At 38.7% G+C, this 18,299-nt stretch overlaps 1 protein-coding gene across 2 annotated transcripts in view; it reads left to right on the forward strand.

The window, feature by feature from the left end:
• The first annotated feature begins 15,362 nt into the window (after positions 1 to 15,362).
• Positions 15,363 to 18,299, forward strand: part of zbtb16a (zinc finger and BTB domain containing 16a) — a 155,477-nt gene continuing 152,540 nt past the window's right edge. The window contains exon 1 of one of the 2 annotated variants that reach the window (XM_044371102.1): positions 15,363 to 15,610. The gene's annotated coding sequence lies outside the window, so the exon portion shown is untranslated. The remainder of the gene's footprint in view (positions 15,611 to 18,299) is intronic. The other variant, XM_044371101.1, reaches the window with a different exon arrangement.

Genomic DNA, 18,299 nt, shown 5'->3' on the forward strand with positions numbered 1-18,299 from the left:
TATATTTTTATCATATATTTTCAGTACTGCATGTATTCACATGCAAGCAAATGGATGAACTGAAGCAACCTTCCAGCGTTTGCTACATGAAATGTCTGTAACTGATTTTTATCATGGACAGTTTGTTCTTGTGTGATTCAGTTTGACATTTCATGTTATTTTGTTATTTTTATGAATACTGTTCGTTCTCAGGTCTCTTTTTATATTTGAATAACTTCCTGTGTGCCAAAACACGACAGGAAGCGCTTAGAACAGCAAATGTAAAACTTTCATGAACTGTGTTACCTCTGCGTCAAATTACCACTGTGTTTTATTCCTTTCAAGAGAGAGTAAAAAACATACCCTTTTGATAGTCAAATAGAGCACATGACAGTTGTTATGTATTAAAGTCTTTCATCAACAATAAATCACAAAAAGAGGATGTTCCACATCTGAAGATGCATAAAGCTTACTGGTATGAAGCTCACATCAAATAATAAAATGGCCAAAAAAAAAATCTGTTATTGCACAACAGGGTTTCGCAGGACAGTTGAAAAGGGAGAATGATTACAGCAAGCAAAGCTGGTTTCAATGTACATATGGACACCTGACTATTATTTTAAGACCATCTTGAAAAAAATGTGAACATACCCTTTAAAAAAGTAGCTGTTTACCATAACTTGCACACTGTTGTCAAAGGGCTGAGGAACTTCATTGTTGTAAGGTTTGGTTTTCAAGACTAAAACCTTCTATGGATTGCCATCACACCTTAAGACATAAGGGAAAGGTGGCGGGAGTTTGATGGGGTGGCTTAAACAAATCATGGTTATCTTAAATGATTCCTGCGCAGATATTGGAAACAAGATGGAAGAGAGAAAGAGCAGAAAGAAAGAGAGAGATGTGCTAAAGGATTAGCTGTGAGGAGCTTCCCTGTGGTGAGCGGGCCTTCTTTTTCCCGGGAACACCAGGAACACTGTAAGGTGATTACTGTGTCGTTTGCCATCGGTCCAGTGGTTAAGCACTATGGACACAAGAGCTTGAGTGCCTCCACTCAGCACAATGGGAATCAGAGTTGGGAGTTTAACATGCCTTGCATTTAGCAAATGCAAAGAAAGTGTATTCGCTTTTTGAATTTTTAAGTTAAACATGACATGTTGAAGAATTTACATGTTAATGACCAACAAAACCCAAAAAACAGAAGGAAAAAAGAGAGCAAGGGAGACAGGTAGGATTTCAGCGAGCGGTTTTGGAATTCTGCTCCACTTAAGACAGCTGGATTCCTATTGTGTGTGTGCATGTGTGTGTGCATGTGTGTGTGTGTGTGTGTGTGTGTGTGTGTGTATGTGTGTGTTTTAAGATGAGGAAAAAGATGAAGAAATGGGTGATGAGGGGAGGAGAGGTTCTTTTCTTTTCTATGAATGAAAGGCAGCTGTGGCCTTGCAGTGCAATACCTTGGCCGGAGGAGGTGGATGACAGGCGGTGGGTGGTGAGGGTGGAGGGTCAGAGAGGATAACGCACACACACACACACACACACACACACACACACACCTAAACACTGAGCAGAAAAATACATGCAGCTGTGTATAGAACGCTGTATAATGTAGTAAGTATGTGTTGTTACTTTACTAACAAACATACACACCACACACATCTAACTAAATTGAAACATCGAATGGCCTTGTTGATGCTACACAAATAAACTTGTCTTGCCTACATAGAGCCAATAATCTGAGACATTTTTGTATGGAAACACTATATGTATTCAGTATGAGGTCAACTCTATTTATTTACCCTAGATTGTTTTCTGAAACTAGTTGTCTGAAACTATCTACTGGAATACAGGACAACAACAATGTAAATTAGCCAGTAATGCTACTAGTGCTAATATATGGAAGTAAAGAAGAGCTGTAAGGATTGGAATCTGAATTCCTCACTACTGAATACTCGTCATACTGAATATTACCCAATTCATAACATTTAAACATTTTACTGAAAACTCATCTATCTGAAATTCTGGGGTTTGAATTCCCATCTTTGCTATTAGTGCACAAACATTTTTTAATGCTTCAACATCTTCAAAATAAAAACATATTGCACAACTCTTCTGAAGTACACCATGCTTTATTCACCAAATGTTTTTCGGCTATCTCGCCTTCACCCTGCTGAGCATTTTTAGGTTTACTGGAGAAAAGCTGGACAAGTGCAAAAGTGTTTTCATTATGATGGACTTGCATTGAAGCTCACACTGGTCTGCAACCCTGTTGTGTGCACAGTCTTAAAGGGGACATATTATGCACATTTACAGGTTTATATTTTAAATCTGGGGCACTACTGGAAGTCCTGATTTAACTCATACTAACCCTTCATGCAATCCCATAGTTCAGCCTCTGCCGGAAACAGGCCGTTTTAGCTCCTGTCTCTCTAAAGCCCCCCTCCCAATGAGCCCTGTTCTGATTGGTCAGCTCTTGGAAGCTGCCTCTTCCTTGGGAGCTGGCTCCAGAGGCTACATAAAAAAACCATGCAGCAAACTATAGTAATAGGATTTCACTTATTTCCCTTGTTCTTTACTTTAAATGTCAACTTGTCAAATACATCTGTACACGTTCGAGCTGAAATCCAAGATTTGATGCAAACGACAAACGGACAAACCTTAGCAACAAACGCTATGGAACGGATGGCCGTTTATGGGCATGTACAACAAGCTGACGTGATGAAGAAAAAAAAATGTCACGAAGCATTTAGAGCAGGCTGAAGCCCTGGATTTTGACTTGCAGCATTTCTACATATGTTAACCTTAAGTTTTGGAACTTTGATCATGTTTAGCATAGATATCCGACATCATAACAGTATATAAATCACATAAAATCACAAAAAGCATGACATATCCCCTTTAACCATTGCTGCTACCACTTATCAAACTAACTGTGAAAGGACAACATCAGCAAGCATATACTGTATATATTGCTCCAATTCTTTTAATTCAACCTGAGACGGAACTGTGGATTCCCCATTTTTTAAAAGGATTTCAGTGTGTGTGTGTTAACTGGGTCACCTCACTATGCACAGTGTCCAAGAGGCAGGAAAAGCCTCCCGTCTCTTTCACCACAGGGTCTCGTGTGAAAGTAGACTTGAGTTGGAAGAAAAGATGAAAAGAGGAAGTACTGGGCAGCACAGCAGACTAATGATGAGGAGGGACTGGGCTATATACTGATCTAAACGTCCCTTCTTTTTTTTTTTTTTTAAAGATGTTTGGTCACTCATCATATTCCTTTCACAAATATTAACTGAGGTGATGGAGCTGTGTTTCCTCCACTGCAATGACTGCACTTCCTGGATATTTGTATGTGTCATATAGTATTATTGTACATACTGTTGCTCAGCGATGTGTAGTAGATTGTAATAGATTTAAGAGACTTTATTGTATACTGTTTAGAAAGCATTGCATTAAATCTAATATAGCCTTAAACCAATTATCAGACCTTCATCTTTTTCCCTTTCTCTCTCTGTCCTCTTTTTTTCTCCTTACTGCCTGTCGTTCCACATTTATTTCTTCACCCACCATTTCACCATTTAGTCCTTCCCTTACTCATTACAGTGATCTGAGATTAATTTAGGTACATGGACTTCGTACTAAACTAGTCTATTGCTGGGTTTTTTGGCCCTTTTGAGATGTCCATGCAATCTCCTCTAAAAGGAAAGAGGCTATTAAGCAGAGCTTCAAGAAAGGATGGAGGGGATCAAACCGAGGGCAATTGAACACAGGTAGACAAACAAATTCACACAGTGGCACTGGGAAGAAATTGAGGTGCGTGTGTGTGTGTGTGTAAAATAGCATTTCTTTAAATATGCCCTTTTAATTCTCTTATCAAGTATTTCCAAATGTCCTAAATATGTGGTTATTGCAGTTCAATCAATATGGCAAACATTTGATGGTGTTTGATGTTTTTTCTGCTTCATTAGAGAATCAGAAAGACTATAATAGGACTGTATGCTGTTCAAACAGTTACTTTACTGATACAGTCCCAAGAAATAAACAAAAATTATATCAGTATATACTCTCTAGATGGGAATGGCCATATAAATCGAGCTGAAAATGAAAGGCAAATGACAGGTAACACAGTAATGTGATTGCATTAGATACTTACAGATATGGCAGGTATGGTCGATATGAAAATGTTGAAATAAGTTAATTGCTTTTTGACACATCGACACATTGAAAAACTGTTAATTTTAACTGTTTAGTTGTTCAGATTATTTAATAACAAGAACAAAAGTGTGAAGCCAATAAAACAGTGACTCTGTGGCTTGAGGGTGAAGCTAAAGGGACACTCTTGGAGTGTCCAGAATCAAATCAAATCAAATCAGATTTATTTATAAAGCACATTTAAAAACAACCACAGTCGACCAAAGTGTTGTACAATAAGATATCAGGAATAAATTAAAGCAACAGGGTAACATCAAAAAAGAAACAAGAGCAAATAGAAAACAAATAATAGTAGAACACTGGATTCTAACGACAGTCAAAGGCCTGAGCAAACAAGTGAGTCTTTAGTTTGGCCTTAAAAGTGTCTAGGGAAGGGGAACACTTAATTCCAAAAGGTAAGCTGTTCCAAAGTTTTGGGGCAGCTACAGCAAATGCACGGTCACCATTACCCCTCAGCTGCGATCGAGGGAGAGCGAGCAACAGTTGGCCAGAGGATCTAAGAGATCTGGTGTTGTGAAGGGGGCAGATGAGCTCCGAGATGTACTGGGGCGCCAGGCCATGTAGAGCCTTAAAAACAAATAGAAGTACCTTAAACTCAGTCCCATACTTGACTGGTAACCAATGCAGGGAGGCCAGTATAGGTGTGATGCTGTCTCTCTTCCTTGTGCCAGTTATTAGCTGAGCGGCAGCATTCTGCACTAGTTGCAAGCGAGACAGGGATGACTGGCTAACACCCAAATAAAGGGCATTGCAGTAGTCCAGACGGGAGGAAATCAGAGCGGTTGTGACAGTCTTCAAGTCGTTGAATGAGAGGAGTGGTTTCAATTTGGCAGTGTTTTGTAGGTGGAAATAACAACCTTTGACAACAGAATTAATTTGTTTATCAAATTTTAGAGCCGAATCAAAAATAACACCGAGATTTCTGGCATGAGAATGAAGGTAAGGGGCCAGGGGCCCTAAGAGATTAGCTATACCCCTGCTGGAGTCGGAGGGACCATATAAAACCATTTCAGTCTTAGAACACATCATCCTGTAAGAATAATAAATGTGCTTATCAAATCTCATTTCCACATCTGCCAGACCACTTCTGGCTCACATTGCGATATCAGTGTTGAGCTGTAAATTGTTTTGGATTTTTGTTAAGCCAACAGATTTATAATGTGAGTCTGACTCAAGTCCAAGTCATGTGACTCGATCATAGACTGTATAAAAATATGGACATAGTTACCGTGACGTCACCCGTTGGTTTGTGAAGAGCAGTTTTGAAGCTCAAAGCGAGCTGCTCCGACCGTCGCCATCTTGGCAGTGCGTGATGCTGCCTAACTTCCAGCCAATCAAAAATGAGCAAAGAGGCGGGGCCGAATGGCTGAAACAAGCCACCTAGCGGCTGGTGGACCTGTTACTCAAAGCAGCCATGTCCTTCATTATGCAGAACTTTACGGCTTAATAAAATTTAAACAGGCTAGTTATAAAAAATTCACCCCCCGTACAGTTGTCATGAAAGGGGAAATTAGCTATAGAGACCAAAACCATTTTTTGTACCAGGCTGTAAACATGTTTATTTCTGCTGTAAAGTTGGGCATTTTAACATGGGGGTCTATGGGGATTGACTCGCTTTTGGAGCCTCAAGTGGCCATTCAAGGAACTGCAGTTTTTGGCTCTTCTGCACTGGCTTCATTTTACAGCCCCAGAGGTTGCCACTTGGACTCGAGTCCACACATCTGGTAATTGAACTGTAGTCAGATTCAAACTGAGTACAGATTCACCAGTCGCTCTTCTTTTGTTGAATTTCTGACAGAGTAGCTACTCAAGGCATGTATGCTTCCACCAGTGGTTAATACCTGTGCCATGTGGTTGACATACCTGTCATTTTGAATTAAGCTCCAAGACTTATTTTATTAAAACACACTCACCATTAACACCAGTAACCACACACTGTAAAAAAAAAAAAATCGTAAAAGAATGGTCAAAGTCTAGCAGCAAAAGTTGCCAAACACTTACCGTCAAATAACAGTAAAAAACTTTTAGTTATCCTACAGAGATTTATTTTAAAAATACAGATAATTACTTTGGACATTGTCTGCATTTTTACAGTCCAACCATTGTAAAATAAAAATAAAATCTCATTTTAAAACATTGCTAGAATGTTAAACAAATGTATAAATCTGTATAAAAAATGAAAAACACTGCAGAAATACCTTAAAATGACCTAATTTAAATGAAGACTACTGTTTTTACACAGTAATCTTTGGTAAATTCATAGGATTATTAAATCCATCCACAAGAACTCCCCTCAAAGTACAGATTTCTGGATGTAAAACACAGAAAAATGATGTAAAATTACATTCAAATTACTCTCCTTTAACACCCATTAATGGTATCTTGAGAGCTTTAGGCTTTTATTTTATGTGATTATCCAATCTATTTATAGTAAATCCCTGGCAAATGTTAGTTTTATACTGTACAAAAAAAATGGTACTGTACAAAAAATTGCACAAAAAAAACCTGCAGGTGTTCCCAAATCAACCAGGACAATTATAACCTCAAGTGTAGTGTTTCTACTGTCCTAACGAAAAGAAAATGCAATTTAATCTTTTTTCTCACATCTTTACCCCTTTTCTTTGTAGACCAAATCTACAAAGGCCCACGTACTTCCCACAGGCTTGAACAAATGTGAAAAACTATGTTAAACGGGGTTCCCCCAAGGAAAGACTCTGTTCAATGTACAGTGAATCCGTCTGATTTATTTGGTCAATGCCTGCCTCATCCACTCTCACTGTACAATGCATTAGGACTACCTGAGGCATGGGAGAGAATTGATCTCCTGTCAGACTGTAACTGGGGCTCTCTCCTCTCAGATCACCACTTTTCTGTTGTGATTTCTTCAACCAAGGAGATCAGCTCACATCGGTGAAGAGTGTAAATGGGTTCAAATATGTTAATTATTAATGAGAAAACTACCCCACCAAAGTCCATGTGGGGTTTTGTGTTTGTCTGCACAGGTTTGTGCCAGACGTTTCCTTTTTTTCCTATGTATTACCTGTCTAAAACAGAGGAGATCCAGGCTTTAAGGTTTTGTTATAGAACTGAGAATTCAACTAGAAATTCATGTGTGCGATGATATTAAAACGATCGCTTAACAATAGATGAGTTGAACTCTGATCTCCTTTTTCTCTTACAATTAGCCTTATCAGTGTTAATTTAGCAAATAAACAGAATATAATGCAAAAAAGGTGATACTCACAAATGTAAAAGTTCCGTGAAATACATGAGAGAATAAATCCAGAGAATATAGCTTCTAAAGAAAGGATGCTCTCTCTGCCGTATGCGTACCTTGTCTCTTCTAATGCTTTTATTCTTCTATTTTATTGTTCATGTGTTGTTGTTTTGTTCTGAAGAACCTCCATTCAGGAGTGAAAATATCAGTTTATAGCTGGGATGAATTGTTAAGTTAATGTTGTCTTCCCCTGAAAAAGAGCAATCTCAATGTGGCAGCTTGTCACACACATACATATACCTACAGGTTTTTGGTATTAAAGGTATGACTACGTGGCTATATATCACACTAACATCACAAGGACACTTCCATTACTTTAATGAAGTTGCTATAAATGACCCAAAGTCTTGTCTCATGGATAAAATCACTTGTTCCAAAAGTGTTATTGTGCAGTACATTGCTCACTGGAACGGTTGTATTGGGCTGTCCATTCTCCTCACAGACTGCACTTATACAGAGTGGTAGTTGTATGACTATCATCACCTCATCATGAAATTAATTTAACTCAAACTAAGTGAGCCATCTCAAACCCCCTCACAAAAAGCCCAGGGGTGTGCTGCAGTTTTTGAAACCACACACGTTCAGGTCTTTCTTCCAGAAAGTTCACTGTGGAAAAATCTAAGGTTTGATTGGCTTGCCTCACTTGTAAGTTGCTTTGGATAAAATGGTGCGCCGAATTTAAAATGTAAATATAAAAATTGTTGTTCTTTATGGTTTTCAAAAGTAATCATCAAGTAATCACAGGATTTGTTGAACAGAATTATAATTAAATGCATACACAGTAAAAAGTTTGACTTTGTAACATGTAAAAAACAGCATGCTCAACTAATTGACTGAAATGTCCATAAATGGTAAAGGTTTTGTTGTGTTATTTTTGTTGTTTATCTTGTTTCTGTTTTTTTTTTTACCAAAAATAATATTGCCATTGAATGCAAAGTTTTCTGATTTGCTGTCAATATGATACATGTAATTCTCATTCCAATGTATATTTGTTTTATATGATTTTTAGATGTTTTCAATAAAAATTGGATTACTACTCAATACTGAATACTGAAATAATTCAACAAAACTATAATTATAGCAGTATACTGATTGTGAGCAGACCACCTTTACACTGATCAATGAGGTCGGCGCAGATTTTGTGTCCACGTTGAATTGTTTGGGAATTATTTTGTTTTCTTGTATTGGAATACAGGTCAGCAATGCTTTGTAGAATACCAAAAAAACAGTTGAGCTGTTGCACTGATGAACAAGTCTGATCTACTTCTGCAAAGACTGCACTGCATATTATATGACCTTTGGTTATTTTTATATGAACATTATCTTTTATAATTTCATCTTCAGCACTGCATTGCAGTTTTGCTGTAAATGGACATCTAAGTGTTTTGGCACAGAGGTGGAATATAGGTACATTTACTCAAGTACTGCACTTGTATTTGGTATTTTGTAGGCACTTGTATTTTTCTTGAGTATTTCCATTTCATGCCACTTATTCATTCTGATTCTGACTCTTATATTGATTCTTATGGCCTTTGTAATCTCTGTTTTTGATCAATTCTGTATAAATAACTCACTCCACTTATTTGACAGCCATGTTTTCCAATCTTTTATGAATGAATTCAGCATCTGACATTAAAACATGTTTTAACAAGTTTTCCTCTAGCTGTGTCAGGGAGAAATTAATCATTATAATTAATTATATTTTCAGATTTGGCCAATATACATAGGGTCAATATATCAGCAAACACATATTTTGGTCAAACCTTAGTATGAATCAAAAAACGTTTTATTGCTTTTCACTCCACCTTTCAACTGAACATCACATTTATCTTTAGATGATCTTTTTTTTCTTCTTTCCTTTTTACTTAGCAAACAATCTTTGTAACAACCATCCTTTTAACAAAGCCAAAAATCCCCATGTTGTAATGATTAAGAGATGATTGCAATGTCTTAGGTCAAGGTACTCGTTACCTGAAACTGACCACACAAACCCAGTTTGTTGAGCTGCCATTCTTTTGCCATTCAAGACAAGAGGAGTATTGATCCAGTGGCTTCTCTTAAGCGCTGTAGTTTGTCCTCTGAGGGTGCAGCTGGAGGCTTGGAATGGAGAAGTAAACAGGCACTTGGTAAATAAAACACCTAGGTCAACATACCCATTTCACCCATTAACCTGAAGCAGGTTTGGCCATTCTGTGGGGTTACGTAGTATGTGTGTGTGTGTGTGTGTGTGTGTGTGTGTGTGTGTGTGTGTGTGTGTGTGTGTGTGTGTGTGTGTGTGTGTGTGTGTGTGTGTTGAAGTGGTCAAACCTGCAACTTGGTAAACACAACAGACCTTGGTCATTCAGAGGTCAGAAAGGTTTGATATTAACCAGCTTTGGTTGAATGAAACACTAATAGCAGATTTAAGTTTTTCTTTGGAATTTCTAAATATATTTATAATTTATCGCAATGTATTATGTAGAAATTGTAATTATTCAGTCTTACTAAAAGATGATCTTGTTAAACTTCCTTACTATCAACAGCTTAAACTGTTAAGTACACTATATTTGCAGTTACATATTTGAGAGGCTGGGGGTTAAACTAAGATTCAAACTGAATGATTTTTGGCTTTGCCCATGAGCACATGGTGAGCAAAAAGTACTTCCCGACCAAATCCAGCAAAGGTCAGAGGTGAGGGTTAGAGGTCACAGAGGCGTGGCCTCGGTGCCGGAGACGCCCCCAGGTTTACACAAGTGTAAAAAGAGTCCATTCAGTCTGGCTGCATAGGCAGAGTTTCACAAAGGTCCACTGTGTGGGGCCTATAACCCCCCTACACACACACACACACACACACACACACACACACACACACACACACACCTCCTCCATGCACATGCCAACACAGGACACAGACAATGGGGGGTTTCTGGTCAGCAGAGCCACATACATGTTAACCTGAAAATACTTTCCTCCATTAAAACTGAAATATTACCCACGTTTCCCCTGCCTGTTCACTACATTTTTGTTTGCAATTTAAACCAGAATGGACATACAAGTTCCTTCTTTTTCTATCATCTGCTAACCTTACCTTTCCACTTTTCAAAGGTGCTTCACCATGAAGAAGAATAAATAGTAATGAAAGAAAAGTCAGACAAAAACTGTTATGGTAAGAATTTAAACAATAGATGAAATAAATGATATGAGAACTAATTAGACAAGGTAAATAACAGCCAAAGAATATTAAAAAAACAAGCAGTAAAGCACACAAAATTTAAAAAATTATATCATCAACAAACCCCATGAAAACACCAGAACTAACAATGAATTAGTCTGTCTCCCAATACTTCAAGACTTCATACCTGTCTGTAGCATTCAGCCCCAAATCTGAAAATGTAAATCTTAATACATAACATATGGCTTCATTAAAAAAAAAAGCCTCAGTCATTTCCTAAAACAGCTGGGCACTGTGGTTTTTAACAAACGAGACTGAAACAGGGGTAAATAGCAGCATTTGTTGTGGACTATTTTCATCGGTGGATTAATACATATTTGGTGCTACTGTACAGTGAGTATTTACAGCAGATCAAATAATCTGGACATTACACATGTAGGCGAATGTATTTGCCAAGTCTGGTATCTTTCTTCAGCTTATAGGGACAAATCTGCTACATAAATTGAGGTTTTTTTTGATTGCTCTAATTATTTTCAGTAATAGACACTAGAGATTGGACCTTATCACATATCCCAAGTATCCCTTGAATTATAAAACAGCTACGTGAAAAATTAGTGTGAGGGTGCTCATTGTAAACCAAACTGATAACTCCACCAATCATTACCAGAGGTAATTGCATCATCACTACTAATTGTCTATATTCAAGGTTCTTTGGTTTTACATGAAATACTGTGGCATGTGGAATAGTAATTGGTGTTTCTTTGTAACTGATCATCCTGTTCCTACATAGAAAAAAAACAATAAAGCTGTGGCAACACAATGGACATACAGCACACTGTAGATAACCAACCTCTGAATCACTCCCTGATAATTAATGGTCCTATTGCTAACCTCAGCTACAAACCAAAACTTCCTCCAGGCAGCCTATCGTTTTCTAACTCTTGGTATTATTTTAAAGTGCAGTGATGATCTGGTTTTTATAATTTAGCCCTCATCTTCCTTTCCCTCAGTAAAACGGTGGATTATAACCAGATTAAGGGAGTGCCTTTTTCTTTATCCCTGGGTAAGCCTGCACAGCACGCAGCTCAAAGGTAATGAAGCACTCTGTGATCCATGCCGGGATGAATCTAAAAATTCCCAGAGCACCGCTGTATTTTAAAGGAAATGAGATTTCCCTGAAAGCCCCCTTCAAACCTATGCTTTCCATTTTGAAACAGCTATAAACTGCGTGACTACTCACAAGCTGGTGCAAGCACACAGACCTGTTGCCTTTTAAAAAATGAAATAAATAGGAAGACAAGCATTTTAGAATATATTAGAATTATGGCTTTTTTTTTTTTTTTTTTACAAGAAAATGTGCTTCCAGGTTCTTCTGAACAAATACATACATTTCTTTACCAGAATGAATTAGAATGTCCTCAGTTTTTGGTCTGACATTAAGATGCTCGGCTTTGTCAAAGGTACTGAAATACAGTGTATTTTGACAGGTATTACTCTAGGAATTTAATGAAGCTTTAATGATTTCGGTGGGGTAAAGTGGGTCAATGCAGCAGTGGCAAATATGACTCACTAAGAATATAACAAATACATTATTCAAAATTGTATTGTGTAAGAAATGAACAGACATTCTAAATATATTATCATATTTTGGACAACCTTCTCTCCTAGAAATTACATTTATATACTACCGAATTGCCACACGTTATGCAGAAAATGTGATGCTGGATGAATTACATTTTCTGTAAATATAATGAGAACATTTTTGTTAATTAACACATTGTGAGTGTATGAGTAAAATGCAGTTTAAACGCCTTACTTTCTCAACACCTGGCCAATGACTGTGAGAGGGGGTTTTAGACAATCTGATAAGCACTCCTTTGAAAGCATACTGAGGCCTTGACAGTCCAACGGTAGGTCCACAATGGTGATTGTCAAAGGTACTCAGTTACTTCACTCAGTGGCAAACAGATGTCTCACAAAAAACTGAATTTGAGAACGCTTTGAACCAAGAAGACCAATGCAAAGCTAGAGTTATTGGCTGTGTCTCTTTTTATTAGTAGTCATGTAGTCATGAAAACTTTTAAGTTGAACTGAACCACTGGACCTTTACAGGCCAAAATAGGCAGCTCTTGACCACACTGAAGAACACTATGGACCACAATTTATGCCTTGGCACCTACCCTAACCCTAACCCTAACCCTAACCCTAATGCTAATTTTAATGTTTCCTCTTTAGCGCACCACCACAAACCCAAGTATGCTGTCAACTACTGATTGATAGAGTGTACTGACTGATCTGTTGCAGACATTGAACAACCCCAACCTCCTTCAGATAGTCTACTTTGACCTGACTTGCCCATTGCTTCAAAATTTTATCAGCCTCAGTCGGCAGAGTGCTGATGTGTGTGTGATGCATGAAGGTGACTAAACTCAACATCCTGGATGATGAGGCCCTTCCAGCTATTTGGTCTGTCTGCAGTTGTGTTGTAAATGGCTCTTCTTGCACCACCTGGCAAAGCTCCTTAATGGACCACGCAGCACGCCTCACCATCGCAGATAAGTGAAAAATAAATACATGTAAGGAACCCAGCAAACCTCAGCTGGATGTATTTTCACCTGTTGAATTTTTCCAATCAGTCAATGGTGAACAGGTTTTTTTTTATTTGTCCTCAGTAATATCTCTCTGGCTAAATGAGAAAAGATGTATGCCTGAACCACTGACAAACAGTAATTTATATAGATATTTCACTGTATCTAATCTGCAAACTGTAATATTTATGTGTTAGATGAAGATATTTTTTTTAAGAACAACGTACATTCAAAACTCAAAACAGAAAATGTCAGTCTGCTGGTGGCACTATACAAACATTCAGGGGATCAACATAGTTATTAGGATACATTATCTATGAACCATGAAATTATTTTCCAGTCCATCTAAGTTGAGCTATTTTACTGGATAATTGAAAACCTGATAGTGGTGCTTGATAAAAAAGTTAGGGGATCAACAAAGCCAATAGGATTCATCTTTATAATATAAATGTCTGTACACATTAACGAAAAGCCTACATTATGCTCATATTCTCTTCCTTCTACCACTTCAGCCAAAGTTCTTAAATAAAACAGACAAAAATAACCTCATTTGTCCTTTGAGGCATGGAGCACTTTCAATGTCAGATCATTTGTATTTTTGGTCATCATTTTTGATCATTTGCATTGGAAATTGGAAGTAAAAGCTTACAAGGAGCACTTTAAAGCAACCTAACAAAAGAATAAAATATACTTAAAATATAACATTGGTAAAGAGTTGCCTCCCGTTGGTGATGATCATTAGTTTATTTTCAGAGGGGCACTAAAGTATGCTTTTACTATAAAAGACTTCCAGAATTAAAGCACTAGTCAATGGAAAAAGCAAAATTAAAGCTTTGAAACAATGAAGGACTATTAATGCAGCTAAAAGTATTGATCATTGCGGATGTATTTTTCAGAAAATAAGAACTCAGCCACTTGTTCCCAGTGCAATTTATTTTGTTTTTTTGATTTGCTTCAAATTATGGTCAGTATCTTCAAAAAAAAAGAGGAAAAACAACTTGAAATCAGTTTAATTTTTGGAAACAAGTGAAGTAATCTCCCCCTAGTGCTTGATTATTTTGTGTTTCCTAAGAAAATCTGGTTGTAGAACTGAATAATAGTTCCAGTTTTTACAGTGTATTGTTTCTTGCAGTACATCGCAAGTGTTAGTATGTTGAATTTTGCTGTGTTAACACTACAATGTTGACTGATGCTTCCATGCCATCGGATGGCACTGGAACCTTTTCTAACGACTGACCCATCTGTTGTCATATGTGGTCATGTGGCCTATTACATGGCTTTTGCATCTGTTCAGGTTGAGGTACATACCTGTCTGTCACATGACCCTCGCTTGGCTGTGACGTCTTGCTGTGGACGGTCCATGCCAGCTTCATCACTGAAGGGTGATGAGTCTGCAGCCTGCAAAACTTTGGTGTGTACTTATGTAACATTTGCACTTGGGTGATGTGTAAAATAATTCCATACTGATCTTCTGACCCACTTTATATAATCTGTTCTTTGTTCTGTTCTGTCTTTCATGGTTTTGCATTTAAATATTGTCAAATGTAGTAATAATAGTAGCAGTAGCTTGTATTGAAAAACCTTTAAATAACTGTTAGAGTAGCAAAAGAAGCATCACAGGGAGAAAAGGGCTCCAATACAGTGTTATGATGTGCATAAAAATACAACAAAAGAAAAAAGTTTCTCCCACTTTTAATACATTAGGATACTAAACATGATATGTAAGGATCTTACTTCACGTTCTTGTTGCTTGTGACTCCTCTCTCCATCAGGTTTATGCATTATTGATTTTTTTTTATCTCATTTTCAGATGTTTTGAATATTTAAAACATGTGATGACGTTTTTTTTTAAAGCCCCCCCTCTTTTTTTTCGTTTTCATTTTGTTATGCAGAATGGCTGAGGTGTTCTCCCCAGTTAACCTTTGCATTCATATCTGCTGTGCTCTGCTGCCACTTTAACACAGACTGTAGTTTTAATTAATTGATAGAAAATTGTTAAAGCGGGCTTAAGGAGTCCCCATACTTGACTTTCCCTTATAGGATCCCATAATCTACCCCTGGTTTGAGTTTGAGAACAACTGTAAGCTGTATGTGAATTCAAACAGCTGGAGGGAGGGCAGTGTCGCTCAGCTTTCACTGCCATACTGTAATACAGCCGTTTGACATGAGACAGCCCCCTAGGTGTCTCACTTTCTCAGTGTTTGTATGGGCTGGAGCGCTGCGCCGGCTGCCCGCCTGCCTGCTGCTCGTCTGGCTGACTGGCTACGTTGACGTCAGCGCCGTGTTGATTTGCTAAGGCGAGAGAAGAAAGGAGTTAGTGCGTGTTGAGAGAGCGGGTACTGCGAACTGCCTTACTATGCTGTAGCCCCAATCCCCCTTCACTATACGGAATCAAAACGTGCAACTTAGGTGAGTACCAATCCGGGCTAAACGCAGCTGCAGTTTCCCGGCGACAAGTGCCAGACCCGCTACTCTGCATGCGTCTGCCACTGTTTTCTCTGTGTACTTTCATTCACCATGTGGATGTTTTGATGCATTTATAGCGCCGGGGATCGTTTTGCTTGTCCCCGTTCAACCTCATGCTGAAGTTAACAGTAAACGCGACTTTGGCACGCAAGTTGGATCTGCGCACCGGAGTGCTGGATGAAAACAAGTGTTTACCTGATTGCGCTGCAAGGTGTTTAAGTTTGCATTAACGCAGCCTATTGTAGAGATGTAAAGGTTGACGTAACCCCCCACCCCCCCACCCCCCTACCTCCACCTCCCCCCCCCCTTTCGGTCTGGTTTAGTATGCTGGAGATCGCAACCAGAGGACGTGAGGTCTGGCTGTTTCACCGGGAGCCAGACAACATATGACGCCTCGCTCCATGTGACTTTACTGGAGAAATCGCGTTTGCTCATTTTGATGGAAATTATGCAATTTTTAGACAGCGACACTCTTGCCCGTCCTTGTGTCTCCAGACGCACCAGTGTGGTTCATTTAGCCGTGATGACATCATGATGAGGACTGGGGACACTGGTCTCTTTACTCGAAACAAGCCCAAATCCAGTCAGTGTACAGTCACACTACAACTGATTGACAGGCGGCTAGATGCTTGATTGGTTATCAATAATCGGCTTGCAGTAGCACGCGCATCACACTGTGAGGTGGGGAATTGGTAACATGCATTGGCAAATTGATTTGTTATCGAGACTGTCTTATCTCTCTCTTCCCCCCTTCCACTCATTTTCTCTTTATCCTTTTGGCACCTTTCTCTAGATCATAGCCCTCTTCTCCTTTATTGTTAAAAGCCAGCATCGGAGTATTTCATCCTGCCTCAAACAAAGTCCACCTGTGCGTTGATCAGGGGAGAGCTGGCATGAATCGGCGTGAGATCCTGGCAGCTGTCTGTCTAGTGTCTACTTTTTTAACACGTTCACAATGTCTCTGGTTTTCCTCCTTAGAGATGCTGTACCATCTTGCTCTCTCCACGTTTGTGTCTGTCAGCGTGCATGGTCTGGAATATTGAACGCTGTTTATTCTTGTTGTGGCTGGGTCGCCAAGGCGCGCTATGGCAGACAACCCGTGATCACATTGATTATGCTGCCTTTCTGTGAAGTCGGCCTAATGTGGTTATTGTCAGCGGTCTACATTGTCCTCCGGGGAGAAAATCTCTCCTGGCTAAATGTATTTAATGTAGTACGTGGTGTTTTGCATAATGCATAACGCTCTGTATAATTTGTCTGTTGTGGCTGGCCAATTTTAACGCTGTCTAGACGCACGTAGCCTTCCTTTATTAATAGAGCGCCAACAGGCGCGATAAAGTCCCCAAACAGCAACTTTACATTGTGCTCCAAAGAAGCCACAGCTTGGTTGATAGCCCACAGAGCGCAACAAGCATTGATCATTTACGGGGCCATAAATCGCAGCTATTGGCATACCTGTAATAAAGATAATGGCATGTTTTGGGTACGACCCTGTTGACTGAGAGGTTGAGCTCAGTTAGATGAAAACCTGTAGTTTCATCATCAGCTCCCGACTATATCGATTTTATGAATGTGCCCAAAAGACAAACTGTCGAGTGTCCCAACAGCCGACAACATTGTGTATCTGACATGATCCTCAGCGCAAACAATAGCTGTCAGCAGCATTTACCTCCTGCATATTCCGATTTAGGATTGTGTGGTTGGAGGTTTTTGCGGTCAGCTTACATATTGGGGAATTATTGATATTTTTAAAAAGTCGTCTAGTTGAAGGGCTGGTGATATTTCCTCTTTTTTTCTGTGTCTCTGTGTGTATTGTTCTCAAGCGGGAAGGAAGGAAAAGAAGTGCTCAGACACACAAACTCTTCATTCCTTTTATATTTCAAATGAAATTTTGGCTTTTTGAAACTGAAATGTAAGATTCTGAAAATGAAGCTGTTGAAAATGAAAATGAACATTTTCTAAACAGATAATCAATCAAAATGAAAAGAACTAACTGAGCTGATAAAACATGTCATTATTAACCTGATATACTGAATAGAATAGACTAGCCATCAGTAAGCTCATCCTGGATGTGGGTCAATGGATTGAGACTGAGACTGTTTATTTAATTGGATTAATGAAGAGAGCATTATTTTATTGTAGTTTCTAATGTAAGGTATAGAAATATAGTCCCCTGTTAAGTTGAAAAATCAAGTTAACTTAATCATTTCTTTGAAGTGCAAATTGTGGTGGAAGTGTTTATTTAATTTGAGCCTCTTCATTATTTTATTTTAGGGTCAAGGTATGCTGTAGCTATGAGATGAAGCAACATGTTGCCCTGTTAACTTCAACTTAATAGCAGTCACGGAGACAATCATTCATTTTGGATATTCAACATGCGTGACAGCAGACAGAGCGAGGTGTTTGGTGCTGCAACGTTGTGTGCTTTTGCCTCGTCCTGCTTTCCTTTCCACCCATTTCTGGCCGCTGCTCTCTGCTCCCGTCTGTGATGGGAATACTGAGTAAGATGCTATTTAATTTCAGAAAGGCTGCTGACGGTCTTTGTGAGCCAAGCAGCAGTGAAAAACCACAATTCACACTTGTTTAACTGGTGTACATCCCCATCAGATAATCGAATGAAGATATCTTTTTA

The sequence above is a fragment of the Thunnus albacares genome, chromosome 13, assembly GCF_914725855.1.
Source record: "Thunnus albacares chromosome 13, fThuAlb1.1, whole genome shotgun sequence".
In the NCBI taxonomy this organism is placed as follows: domain Eukaryota; kingdom Metazoa; phylum Chordata; class Actinopteri; order Scombriformes; family Scombridae; genus Thunnus; species Thunnus albacares.